At 39.0% G+C, this 11,891-nt stretch overlaps 1 long non-coding RNA gene across 1 annotated transcript in view; it reads left to right on the top strand.

Moving 5' to 3' along the window:
- The first annotated feature begins 208 nt into the window (after positions 1 to 208).
- LOC122993069 overlaps positions 209 to 11,891 on the top strand; it is a 91,060-nt gene continuing 79,377 nt past the window's right edge. The window contains exon 1 of the long non-coding RNA XR_006406323.1: positions 209 to 464. This is a non-coding gene — a long non-coding RNA (uncharacterized LOC122993069). The remainder of the gene's footprint in view (positions 465 to 11,891) is intronic.

The raw sequence follows: 11,891 nt of genomic DNA, 5'->3' as shown, positions 1-11,891 counted from the left end.
TAAAATTCTGTTGTTGGTTTAGGCCTTGTGGAACGGATGACATTGCAACCTTGCAATTACAGCTCCTGAATATTCATTACTGACTCATTCATTATTAACTTGTCATTTTAATCACGAAGACATCAACACATGAATATTGTAGGCTACAGTATTAGTGTCTGTAACCTTGGATGGCACTCGTCATGATCCACCTGTTGTCCCACTTATTAAGTTAAGACACACCCCCTGTTTACTTCCTTGTTTGCCTACTGCTGCTTTGAACCCTGATAAAAAAAAAACGAAATAGCTCAAAAATGCTCATTTTTATTGTCTAAAAGCCATGTAATCAATCATAAATAAGTTCAACATTACTCCTGATTCTACACATGTGAATGCCTGAAGTTTGCTTTTGTATCCAATCAAGTCTAAACTCACCACAGCTGCTGTTGTCTGCAACTAACTACCACCTTTCAAGCCCACACGAGGTGAGTCTTTGATATTCCAAACATCCAACAAATATCTGTGGACTATATACGTGTCTGTTGGGAAATTGAACTTATGTTTGTCAAACCTGCTTAAACTGCTGAATGCTAATTCGGTAAACGGATTGCAGTTCAAGTGGAAAGTGTGCTATACACTAGTTGCAGACTGGACGTTTAATGAATCTTAAATGCATCTTACTTTTACATTTTCAAGATAATGATGTTGTTGGCTCAGGCTTTGTGGAATGGATGACATGGCAACTTTGCAATTACACCACCTGAATGATGATCGCCTGGGTTTGACTCAGTCGTTTTAATCATTTAATTTTAAGAGCAACAAATGAATAGCAATTTATCTTGCTGGCATGCAGAGAAAATGTAGAGAGGACTACACAGTACTGTACATGCAGCTGTTTCTATGAAGATTAAGATTTTACTCGCAATTCTTCTTTGGGTTCTTTAGGACAAAAACACTTTGTTTTGTGGGATGTCAGAGGTTGGGATCAGTGACAAAACGGTATCCTTGGAGATAATGGGGTTTCTGGGTGTTTCTTTGTTCAGCTCAAAGATTTGTAGTCACTGACTATTTAGTTAGTGTTTCTGACTGTCTTCAGTTCAGTCTTGAAGTCAGTGTAAGTTCAGTCTCCTGCAGGGTTTGTTTTTCAGCATAAAAGAGAACATTATCTCATCATAACTTTTTTGCAGTTGAGGAGCCAAATGGAAAAAAAGCTACAGATTTTGTCAGTGACTCGATGACTTAGTACAGTCAGTTTTCCAAAGTTTCCTTCGTTCATACACTCAAAACCTCTAGTTTATATACCGGCTTGACCTTGGTTGTGTGGTTGATTGACAGCTCGGTCTCTCACTGCTCAGACGACCTCTTGGTCCTCTGCGCCGTTGCTCCCGGAGGTTACACTGAACAGGTTGCAATGCTCGAATCTGACCCGGTGCAGCTCCGTTGCTTTTACTCTCTCCTGCTGCTTCCTGTCCTAATTTTCACAATTCAGTAAAAAAAAAAATATATGGAAAATAAAAGAAATGACCTCAGGGTCCAGGCCACAGTTTTATTAGGTAGAGACAATTATATGGTGTACGGCAGAACCAGATGTTGTGTGATCACAGGGCAGAGGAGATAGGTGAACGAAGGGGAAAGTACCACCACCTGTGGAGGGAGGCACCACCGTGGGTGACCATCTGGTAGAGGTGCTGAAAGTAATGATCTATGCCTATAGAGAGTGTGAGTGTGTGTGTGTGTGTGTGTGTGTGTGTGTGTCTGCCATTCATAATAATATATCTATTTTTTTTATATTTTTTGGTCAGTACAAAGGCTCATCACTGTGGTTCTTATATTTCTGGATTATCTATTCCTGTGTTTGTGTTTTTTAATAGTTTTTGGATGACTATGGAGGTTTATGGCACAGAGGAATAAGCTATACCATCAGAAAGATCAAACAAGAAAAACAGAATACTAGCAGCCATGTCTTTTAGGTTATTTGGGTATAATTATCAATCATACAGATTTAAATATATTTTTTCTGTAAACTGCGTAGTGACATTTCAGGTTGAATAGAAATGTATAAACTGTAGTTGAATTAATCCTAGAATGATGTTTATTCTAATAATTATTTTCATATTCTTGTTGCTAGTTTCCACGCTGAGGAAAGCCGTCTGCCCTCAACATCTGTGCAAACAGCTGATGTTTGCCGTCCTCCTGATTTTTGATTCCTTAGAATATGTGGTGATATATCTATTTTGTAAATCTTCTTTTTAAAAGTACATCGTCTTCGAGGTTGAAAAATCTTACCCATACAGAACTGTTTGATCCTGTTGAATATGCCTTACCAGTTTTAACACTGTGTCCAACTATAGTTTGTTCTGTTCTCTATTTTCTTGTATTAAACAATGATTGGCTTGGTGTTAAGGATTAGCTATTTTCCTGTTTCCAGCATGTATATCCTAAGTGTTGACAGTGAGTGGGAGTTTATTGTTGATCAGAGAGAAAGAATGCAAATGTGTTTTTATGATGAAATGACTGAATGTATTCAGAATTTTTTGTTTTATGTGTGTGCGTGCTCGTGCATGTAAAACACACTGAAGTATCTCTCTGGGTTCGCACAGATCCCATTATTTCCTCTCTTCCTCCCACCTGGTGATTTGAGGTACTGATAAAAGGAGGACTGCTTGATGATTCATCACTTTATTTCTCCACCCTGCTTCTGTTCATCCCAGTCTTCATTTCTAGGTGAGGAACAACCAGACAGGGAACGTCTTTATCCTTTTTTAAGTATAATGTCAGAAGCCGCGGTGTGACACTCGTAGTCGGTGAGCCTCCTCTTACAGGTTCACGTTCCTTTTCAGAGTCGGTTCATTCACTACAATAGATTTGTGGATCAACCTCGAGCAAAGTGTGATTAATTCTGAGCCACTGGACAAGGTGTCATCCTCCCTCTTTGTCCCATCAGTCATCAGTCAATGCAAGTGGATTCTAATCACTCCTAACGTCTCACTGTGACCCAACAGATGGACCATTTTGGTTCAGGAGCCAAACCGAAACCCAATCAGAACCTGAACAACCGGTTTCTGCCTCCTTTTTTGTGTTGTCGACAATGAAATGTGTAGATGTTGCGGAGGGCGGACAGGGAGTGAGTTCTGTGATGGTGCCAGTAGGGATGAAGATTAATGACACCGTCAGGCCTGTGTCTCCTGTTTAATAATGCTTATTCATCACTGTCGCCGCGAGCCGACGGCCCTGCGCTGAGCAACATACACAAAAAAACGAACTAAACACACGCATAATTCCATACACATACTCCATAACTAGAGTTGAGAGATTATTTTCTCCACTTCTTATTTGCCATCTACATTTTTTTTTTTTTTTGCATGTGTGTTTGTTGAAGTAACCTGATGTGTGAAGTCCCTGGCTGTGTGCTCATGAAAGTATTTCTCCTCATTGCAGTGATCTGGGTTTATGTAGATTTGCATACAATTCCACAAAACAAGCTTATCACAGGGACTTGTGGAGCATGTGTAAACATCTTTTATGTGATTTCAAAGCACAGTACGCAACCATATGCCTTGCTGAAGAGATGAAAGGAGGCGAGAAATGAAGAGAAAGAACTAAATGAGGAATAAATAAGGGACCTCTGGCCTTCTACTGCTGTGGGAATGAAAGCCATTTTGTCTTCAGTGTTTCTGCTCTCCTCCTTTTCCTTCTCGCTCCGTGTGTTTGTGCATGTGTGTATTGCCCTCTTTCTCTCTCGGCTTCCACTTTTCTCACACAGGCATTTCTCTTCCTAATGGAAAATAAAGACTGGAGAGTGGCCAAGATAGGGGTTCCAAATGAAAAACATGAAGTCAGTGACCCGAGGCCAAGGGCTGTCCATCTAGGCCCCAAAAGCCAGAATCAGCCTGGCTCTTCTCCTCTTCTGCCATTGATGTCCCCCTTGGTTCAGAATATAGATGTTATAAAGGTGTTGGGGTGTCGGGTTTCAGGGTTTCAGGACTTTCAGACTGTAGAAATATTTTTAGTCTACTGTATACGTAGACAAATGCAGACGTACTATAATATCTGACAGGAACTTTGCAGACACATCTTGCTTCCTCATCTCTCCAATTCTCTGTTGAGAGATCGATTCTTGTTATTTGATCCCTTTTGAAAAGTAGTTTATGCTTTTTTTTTTTTTTTTTTTCAGTTCACCCAAAGTTTTGCCAAGTAGGAGCGGAATAAAATTACTGTGGAGCCACTGAGATTTCAATGCGTAAAAATGCACATTGTTGCAAAAATGTTATGCTGCAGACTTGACGGCATGATCAATTCCAAGTATCCACAGTAAATCTACAAACTTTTCATGCTTTGGGAGATGATAGCAGAGTGTGGCCTTGCTTAAAGCAATAATGAGCAGAGTGTGGCTTTGCTTTTAAGCATTAATGAGTTCTTTGCAGTCAAGGGGGGCAAAAAGCTTTAGGCTATTTCTGTTGCTCTACACTACATGTTTTCTGTGAAGATTCCCTTGATTAAGGCAGCTTTTAGAAAATATGCAGAAATCTTGACCTGGTAGGATTATAGTCACAGTTTCTTCATATTTTCTCAGCTATCCTTACATCTTTATCCTCCGGTGCTTTAGCAGACTCCCCTCCAAACATGGCTAGCTCCCCCACAACACCGTTAATGTCCAGATTTGGCCGCTAGTCACAGCATGTAATGGTTGAGAGTGTTAAACTGTGCTTAGCCCACACGTCCGGCTTATCACGGACTGCAGAGACCGAATTAAACAAAAGGCTAAATAAGGGATGTAGCGCTAGCAAGGCTGCGGCTAACAATTCTCCCACTAGCATACATGCTTTTCTAGATAGCTTTTTTTCAATCACATAGGCTATGCTTCAGCTACAGCTGAATTGTCCTCATGTGGCTAAAGAGATGGAAATTGTCCCAAACATTGCAGGCTGGTTTGTAGTTTTCAGGCTTAAAGCTTTTGTCTCCCACTACGGTTAGAAGTGGTCAGGCTTAAAATGCATGCATAAGAGCAAAAATCTTGGAATAATCTGCATAAGTACTGTCAAATACATGAATAAATAAATAAATAAATGGAAAAAAATGGCCAAGACACACTGTCTGTGAAGTGACAATACCAAAAAATACACCAAAATATAAAATTATGAAATTAGAGAGAGCCACCCCTGCTGAAGACATTCAGTGTGGAGATTTAACATATGAAGCAGTAATGGTAAAGGAAAGCTACATCAGTTTGCAGTGCAGTGTGTGTGCTCTTTGGGCCTGTAACCAATTGGTGTTTCATTCCACACACATATTTTAGGGGGAAGACACATAATCTGCATTGCCTCTTGTATAATTGCATTGGATTACTCTGGTTAAGAGCCTTAAAGGAGATTTTTTCCAATCAGCGTACGCTAAACATCCCTCTTATCGCACTCATCGCATAAAGACTCTTAATTACCATTTAGGGTTAAATTGCTTCTCTCATTTACATGTATGTAAATCATATGGATTTTTTTTTTTTACTTATAGGGGGTGGTAATAGATTTTTTTTCTATGTTAACGAAGGACTATAACAAATGGGTGTTCAGTTTCTCCCCTCGACCTGCTGTCTGTGCCGTCAGCAGAAGCAATTAGGCTTCCTGTGGTCAGACATGATAGTAAAAAGGCTAATTACATTGTCTTCTGCCTCTGCCAGCATTCAGCGCGGCCAATTGTTGGACAATAAAATTAGCCATCCAGTTCACTAAAGCTGTCTGAGGAAATCATTTCATGGGAGTGCTACAGTGTGTGTGGGGGGGTGTGTGTATTTGTGCAATGTGAATGAACATTTTGGGACCACAAGTCAACTGTAAAGCTTCATGTTTGGTATCTTCTGAGAGCTTTTTTTTCTTAAAAAAAAAATGTGAACATAGAACTTCCCTCTCATGACATGTTTTCTTTCTTTCTTTGAATTCCATGTCTCATCCCAGTCGCCCTCTCTCTCATGCTGAATTTATGAGATACTCACATTTGCCAAGAAGGGAATTCCACACAGTGGATTGTGGGAAACAGACTTCAAATGTGTTTTTAAATACAGACTGTGGTGTGGTATTCTCTCTTTAAGCTTTCTTTTCTCTCACGTCTAACCTTGTAAACAAAGCTGCCAAGCACCCAAGCATCTTGTGAAGTCAAAAGTCTATTTTCCTTTTATGCAACTAGCATCCTTGAATATGTTTTTTTTTTTTCTTAGCTTAGCTCAAACTACAGTTCTGAATCAACCAGAACAAACTGTACGAGAAGAACCACAGGTTGAATAACGATACAGAGTTGTTTAAATTGCATTTTGGGTTAATTTAGATTCAGATGATGAAATGTCAATAACAGCTGGGAGGCCGTAATGGGAAGACAGTGCAATTTTATTTTGGGACAGTCACAGGCTTAATTTTTCACTCAAGCAAGTGATAAAAGTAAAGAAACCCAGTGAACAGTGATTTGTTTATTTGTGGGTCAAAAGGTGTCCGGAGCTCTATGTTAAAACCAGGCTCATTTATTCATTTTTTTACACCCTGGGTCTTTCTTTTCATAGCTTTGACCCTCATCCTCTTTGGTGCCAATAACAATATACTCTTCAAGTTCATTACTGAGATATCTGAATGCAGCTACATCATTAAAAAGAAGTCCAACAGGGCAAGAAACACGAGCAGTTAGACAAACATGATAGTTCACAGACTGACCTCCTAATTTCAACTTGGACCGACCATATCTGCTGTAGCTGATGTGGTAGTTGAGTGGATGTGCTGCAGTTTTCCTGTGAAATGAGGGATTATTACCAACATTTTGAGTTCACTTTTACCTCTAAATTGTTCTGGTAATATGCCTTGACTTGTTTACAACCCGTCTGAAATCATTTAACTGATCGAATTTCTTGCTCCTTCTAACTTTGTATTGATGTGGTCGTGTTCTCAGATCTTAGCAATTAATTTGATGGGTACAATGTTATAGCCAAACCATTAAAAACAAGACACATGTTGTTATTGTCACAGCTTGGCTCTTGGGCCATGACAAATACGTAGACATGCCATGTTAGAGGTTGTAATAAAAGTAATTTATTTAAACCAACTAAGACTAATTAAACACAACACAAAAAGTACAAAACATATGGAGTGTGGTAATCAGTAGAATCAGTGGTGTGAGATGTGCATGTGTGAGATAGTGTGTGTGTGTGTGTTGTAAGTGCATGAAAGCAAAGTAAAGGAAAGGAAATTACTAAAACTGCAATATAACCAGAACAGGTGCCTGCAGGGATGGCGGAGAGAGAGAGAAGCAGAGAGAGAGAGATGTTAGCTGCAGCTGGGACTTCATAACCTGGGAACACTGGGCCCAGGTGTTCCCAGTTGCGCTGATGACCCACATGTGGACAAAAAAAACAGACAGGTGAATCACACGAGCAAACAGCAAACAGCAGGGGACATCACATAATACAGTGGAGTTCTTTAAATGCTGTTGAAACAATAGTTAGAGGTAACCTAGATTTCTTACAGTAATAAACGTTTCACTTTTTAAGCAAATTTATCCCAGTTTTAACCTGGTTGACAGCTTTTTTTTAATTTTTTTTTTTTTACCTAAAATCAATGCTTACTGGGACTTTGACCAAATAATCTCACTGACAAAACTTAACTATTTGTTTTTCCAGAGCTTTCAACAGCATTTCTCATTATCTCTATTCATTAGCAATTGGCAGATGAACGCTAGGAAGTAGTAAGCTAGTAAGATTTTGTCAAACTGGTATTTCAAATGTCAAGAATGAATCTTCACACTCCACCTCATCAGACTTTCTGAATATGTTAAATGCCTTACATTGACCGTTACTGTAATAAGGATTTTCTGTAGTTCTACTGAGACATGATCCGATCTGATGGACTGTTTCATGGCTCCAAACTACACAAATTGTGACTCCATGTTTCTCTCCTGACCTTTCTGGAAGTTCAGTAATGACATGGAGCTCATACCCTGCTGCGTACGGATCTCCCTCAACGAGTGACTGTTTTGCAGTGCTTTGACATATAACCTTTGCTTACATCTGCTATGGTCCATTGGCTGCCAAATCTCCTGATATCATTGATTTTTGTGTCACATGCTAGCTCAGTATGTTACCTCCCGGTCACTTAGACATCCCTCTCAAAAGATCTCATTTTGTACTTTCTCTCCACATGTAAATTGGCTCCTGAACTTTGCAGCCTTTCTGGGGTTTTTTTTTTTTTCATGTTCTGCCCGAAGTTTGCTGACTGTGCCGGTGTGATTATGTCTAAAGGTAAATTGAAGAGGATGCAGTAGTGTTTGCTGTCAGCTGATAAAGCGAGCTGCTCAAAACAAGCTCAGAATTCTATAATTCACTGCACTCCTCTTTATTTTTTCCATATTTTACTCAAGGTAAGCATACAAATGATTTATTCTTATATGCTATTCAAGTATGTCTGTATGTGTGTGTGGTCAAATTATCTTTTTTACTATCTTCTGTTTTGTAAATAAACCTGGTCTAAACATTCTTCAGGCAGCTCACTCTTTAAGTAGAGCAGAGAGAAAAGCTTTTTTCTCTGCAGAGAAAAGAGAAAAGCTTCTCTCTGCTCTACTTAAAGAGCTGCCTGAAGAATGTTTAAAGTCCAACTGAAATCAGAAAAGTCACACAAAAGTGGTGCTGGCCAAAAACGTACATACAAATCCAAAGTGTTGATTCTATTCTGGGTTCGATACTTACTGGACCTGTACTGGTACGTACTGACGGCTTCCTCCTGTCCTCGGAAGTTTGAACTCCCCAGTTGAACTTGCCAAATCCTAAACACACCTACCTGACTCTACTGTGCGGTGATATTTGTCCATATAGAGCCACAGAGGCAGCGCTGTTGTTCTGTCCAGTAAAAACATGAAGCTTCACTTTTCATTGATTTGGCAGCTACAATTATTAGAGTTCATCTGTGAGACCAACCAATTATATCATATATCAAAATGCTACAGAGACATTAGCGTCAGCGGTAAATCACCAAGGTGCTTCAGATTTTCTCCCCAGGATGACGATGGACGTTGTCGGGCTGCTAGCAGCTGAGATGACCGGCTGGTCTCACCAGGCCAGCAGCTCCAAAACATCTACGAATATGTTGCAGCAGATTTACAAACAGGCATTATTTGGATAAACCAACCACATATTTCGAATCTACATGGTTACTTTCTCGACTGAAAAATATAAAATAAAATTTAATAAAGTGACATTATAATAGTCAGCAACAGCAAAAATTACAAGCTTTTAGCCTGCTTTAAAATCTCCGCTAGCTTGGTGGTCCCTGCCCCTCTGCTACGTAGCCAAGATGGCGACCATTGAGGGTGAGAAGTGTCAGGCGTTCCACACTCAACTTTTTGACTGTTATGAGCACACCTTCCAGGTACTCATAGTGCACTGCATTTTGCCATACTTGCTACACTCAAAATAGCAAGACTCAGTGCATGTTAGCCTGTTAGCTTGTTAGCCTGTTTAGCTTGTTAGCCTGTTAGCTTGTTAGCCTGTGGATACTTTGCTGCCTGTGGACTTTGGGGATACTCTCTGCTGCAGTTTGGTTGATATGATAGTTAGACTACTTTAATGCCTGTTTAGAATTATTTTGCATTTAATTTTGTTATTTGTTCCAGGTCATTTCTTATTTTGTCATGATACAAATACGAGTTGGTATTTTTCTTTATTTACTGTAAAAATCTTACACATGTACCATCAACACAATTATCACTGTTAGTAAATTAAAAAAACAATTGATATAATAAATCATAAGATTTATTTAGCATACAGCCTAATATTTTGGGAAGATAATGAAGCATACATGTATTTACTACCATTTGATACCATTCTATGCTTGATACACACACATCTGGTTAAAGTATTCTGCATTATAGTGGCCTGAGAGGTGTACAATACCCAGTACTGGAAAACTTGAAATACATTTAGAAGTCTGTACTCGAGTGTACTGAGACAACTCAAGGACTTCCCAGCACTACACAAATTCTTTTGCAGTCAAAAATAACTGTCTAGATGGTTTTTAAGTATTTTTTTGTATATCTTTATAATTATTGAAGGGAAGATAAATGGATCTTATATACATCAGAAATGCTCCTTTAACCTTGAAGCTGCTGAGTGGGTGGGGTAGTGTTTGTGGGTGTCCCTGCTGGTTCAACTGTCAATCAAACTTGTTCTGGTAAGTGTAGCTTTAAAGCCAGGGACAGACATTAGTTAGTGGTATAGAAGAGTGACCACACATTTAGCATCTAAAGGAACTGATGATGACATTTGCAAGTAAGTTTTTAAGCCGTTCAGTAGCTAATAAGCTATCTAGTACTGCATACAGTCTGCCCAGAATGATAACATATTTGTCCAAGGCAAAACCAACATTTTAATCCAATATTTCCACAGACTGCAGTCTGCTCGTCTTTTTTTTTTTTTTTTTTTTTTACTGCCATAGCCTGTGGCAAGTCGAGGCAGTAGATGGTGCAGTCTGTAGAGATATTGGATTTAAATGTTGGTTTCACCCTGGGAAAACATTATCATTTGGATGGACAATATGCATCAGTCATATCTTGAAAATACCTTTTAGAATGTACAACTGCTACCTGCCGCTGGGTAGTGGGTAAACATACTGTTTTTCCCCGAAGGTTTGTGTTGGGAAAACTATGTGACTATGTGACTAAATCAGTCCAACTGTCAGTCATTGTCACAGTTGGTGAATGATATGATGATGTTACTGCTTTATGCTGATAAATTTAAAGTGAAATGATTGGCTATATGCATAACATAGACAGAAAATCTACATTGTCACTGGTAAGCAGACACATTTCAAATCAACAGGGTGGTATTGATTACTAATTACTTCTTTGGTGACCTTTTTTCCTGTCAAGAGTACCTGAATGTCTTATGCGAGAATTTGAGCAGTTTGCTTCTGCATTTTGTTAAATCAGTGATACAAAAGAGCAAATAATAATCCCAAACATCTAGATTTTGCTGTTGAGAATGATGCAGCTCAATGAGTGTACATCCTGATGAGCCCCGGTGAACTTAGACAAGACTGAAAGCAAATAAATGAAATGTGCATTACTTTTAAGTGTGCAAAAAGTACTGTCTTTCATTATATTACAGGCATCACCTCTTCTGTAGAAACTCATATTCGGGTCTGCTCACATCCTTACAACAAATTCTACTTTTGTTATCACATTTTGAAACGAAGCTGCTTGACATGCATTAGATGGTTCTGTCCATTTATACTCTATCAAAATAAAAACTTGGGCCCATCCATCCACAAATGCTGCAGTTATGGATATAATATAGATAGGTCTGTCTGCCTCACTTGCTATAAATTGAAGCAAATTTCTGATGCTGTCGTGCCAAAAGCCTGCAGCATACAGAAGTATTTTTTTTTCTCTTTTCAGAAAGTGTTATATTATTTCTTGCCAACAAGTATCTATAGATATATATGGGGCTGTAAGATGGAAAAAAGAAATCACAGGAATATACAGTATATGTTTGTCTTCTGCCTACGGGTATTTATTAAATCTGTTCATATTTATGTTATAATTGTTGTTTTTTTCTCTCTACAGACTGTTTACATTGTGGTTAGGACTTATTATAATTATACAGTCATAAAAGAGTATTATATCATCATTTGAGTGCTAGCCCCTTGAGAACACAGATTGCCTCTGTGGATCCATCACCTCAGTGTTCTCCATCTTCCCGCTCCTGTGTCGAGCCATCTCTTCTTTCTATTAAATGCTTCAGTGGGAGTTACAAGCCACTCCATCATTTCCTTCCCCTTTGATCGAAGCTGATGAGAAAAAAAGTCTCATTGTGCAGGGACTCAAGGGTGAAGAGGCTGGACCCCTGGGGTCAGCTCCAAACTCACGCAAGTATTACATCATGTTTATCT

Source organism: Thunnus albacares, chromosome 12 (genome assembly GCF_914725855.1).
Source record: "Thunnus albacares chromosome 12, fThuAlb1.1, whole genome shotgun sequence".
NCBI classification, from domain to species: domain Eukaryota; kingdom Metazoa; phylum Chordata; class Actinopteri; order Scombriformes; family Scombridae; genus Thunnus; species Thunnus albacares.
Note: the sequence above shows the minus strand (reverse complement) of the source record. Positions and strands in the feature narration are given on the sequence as shown.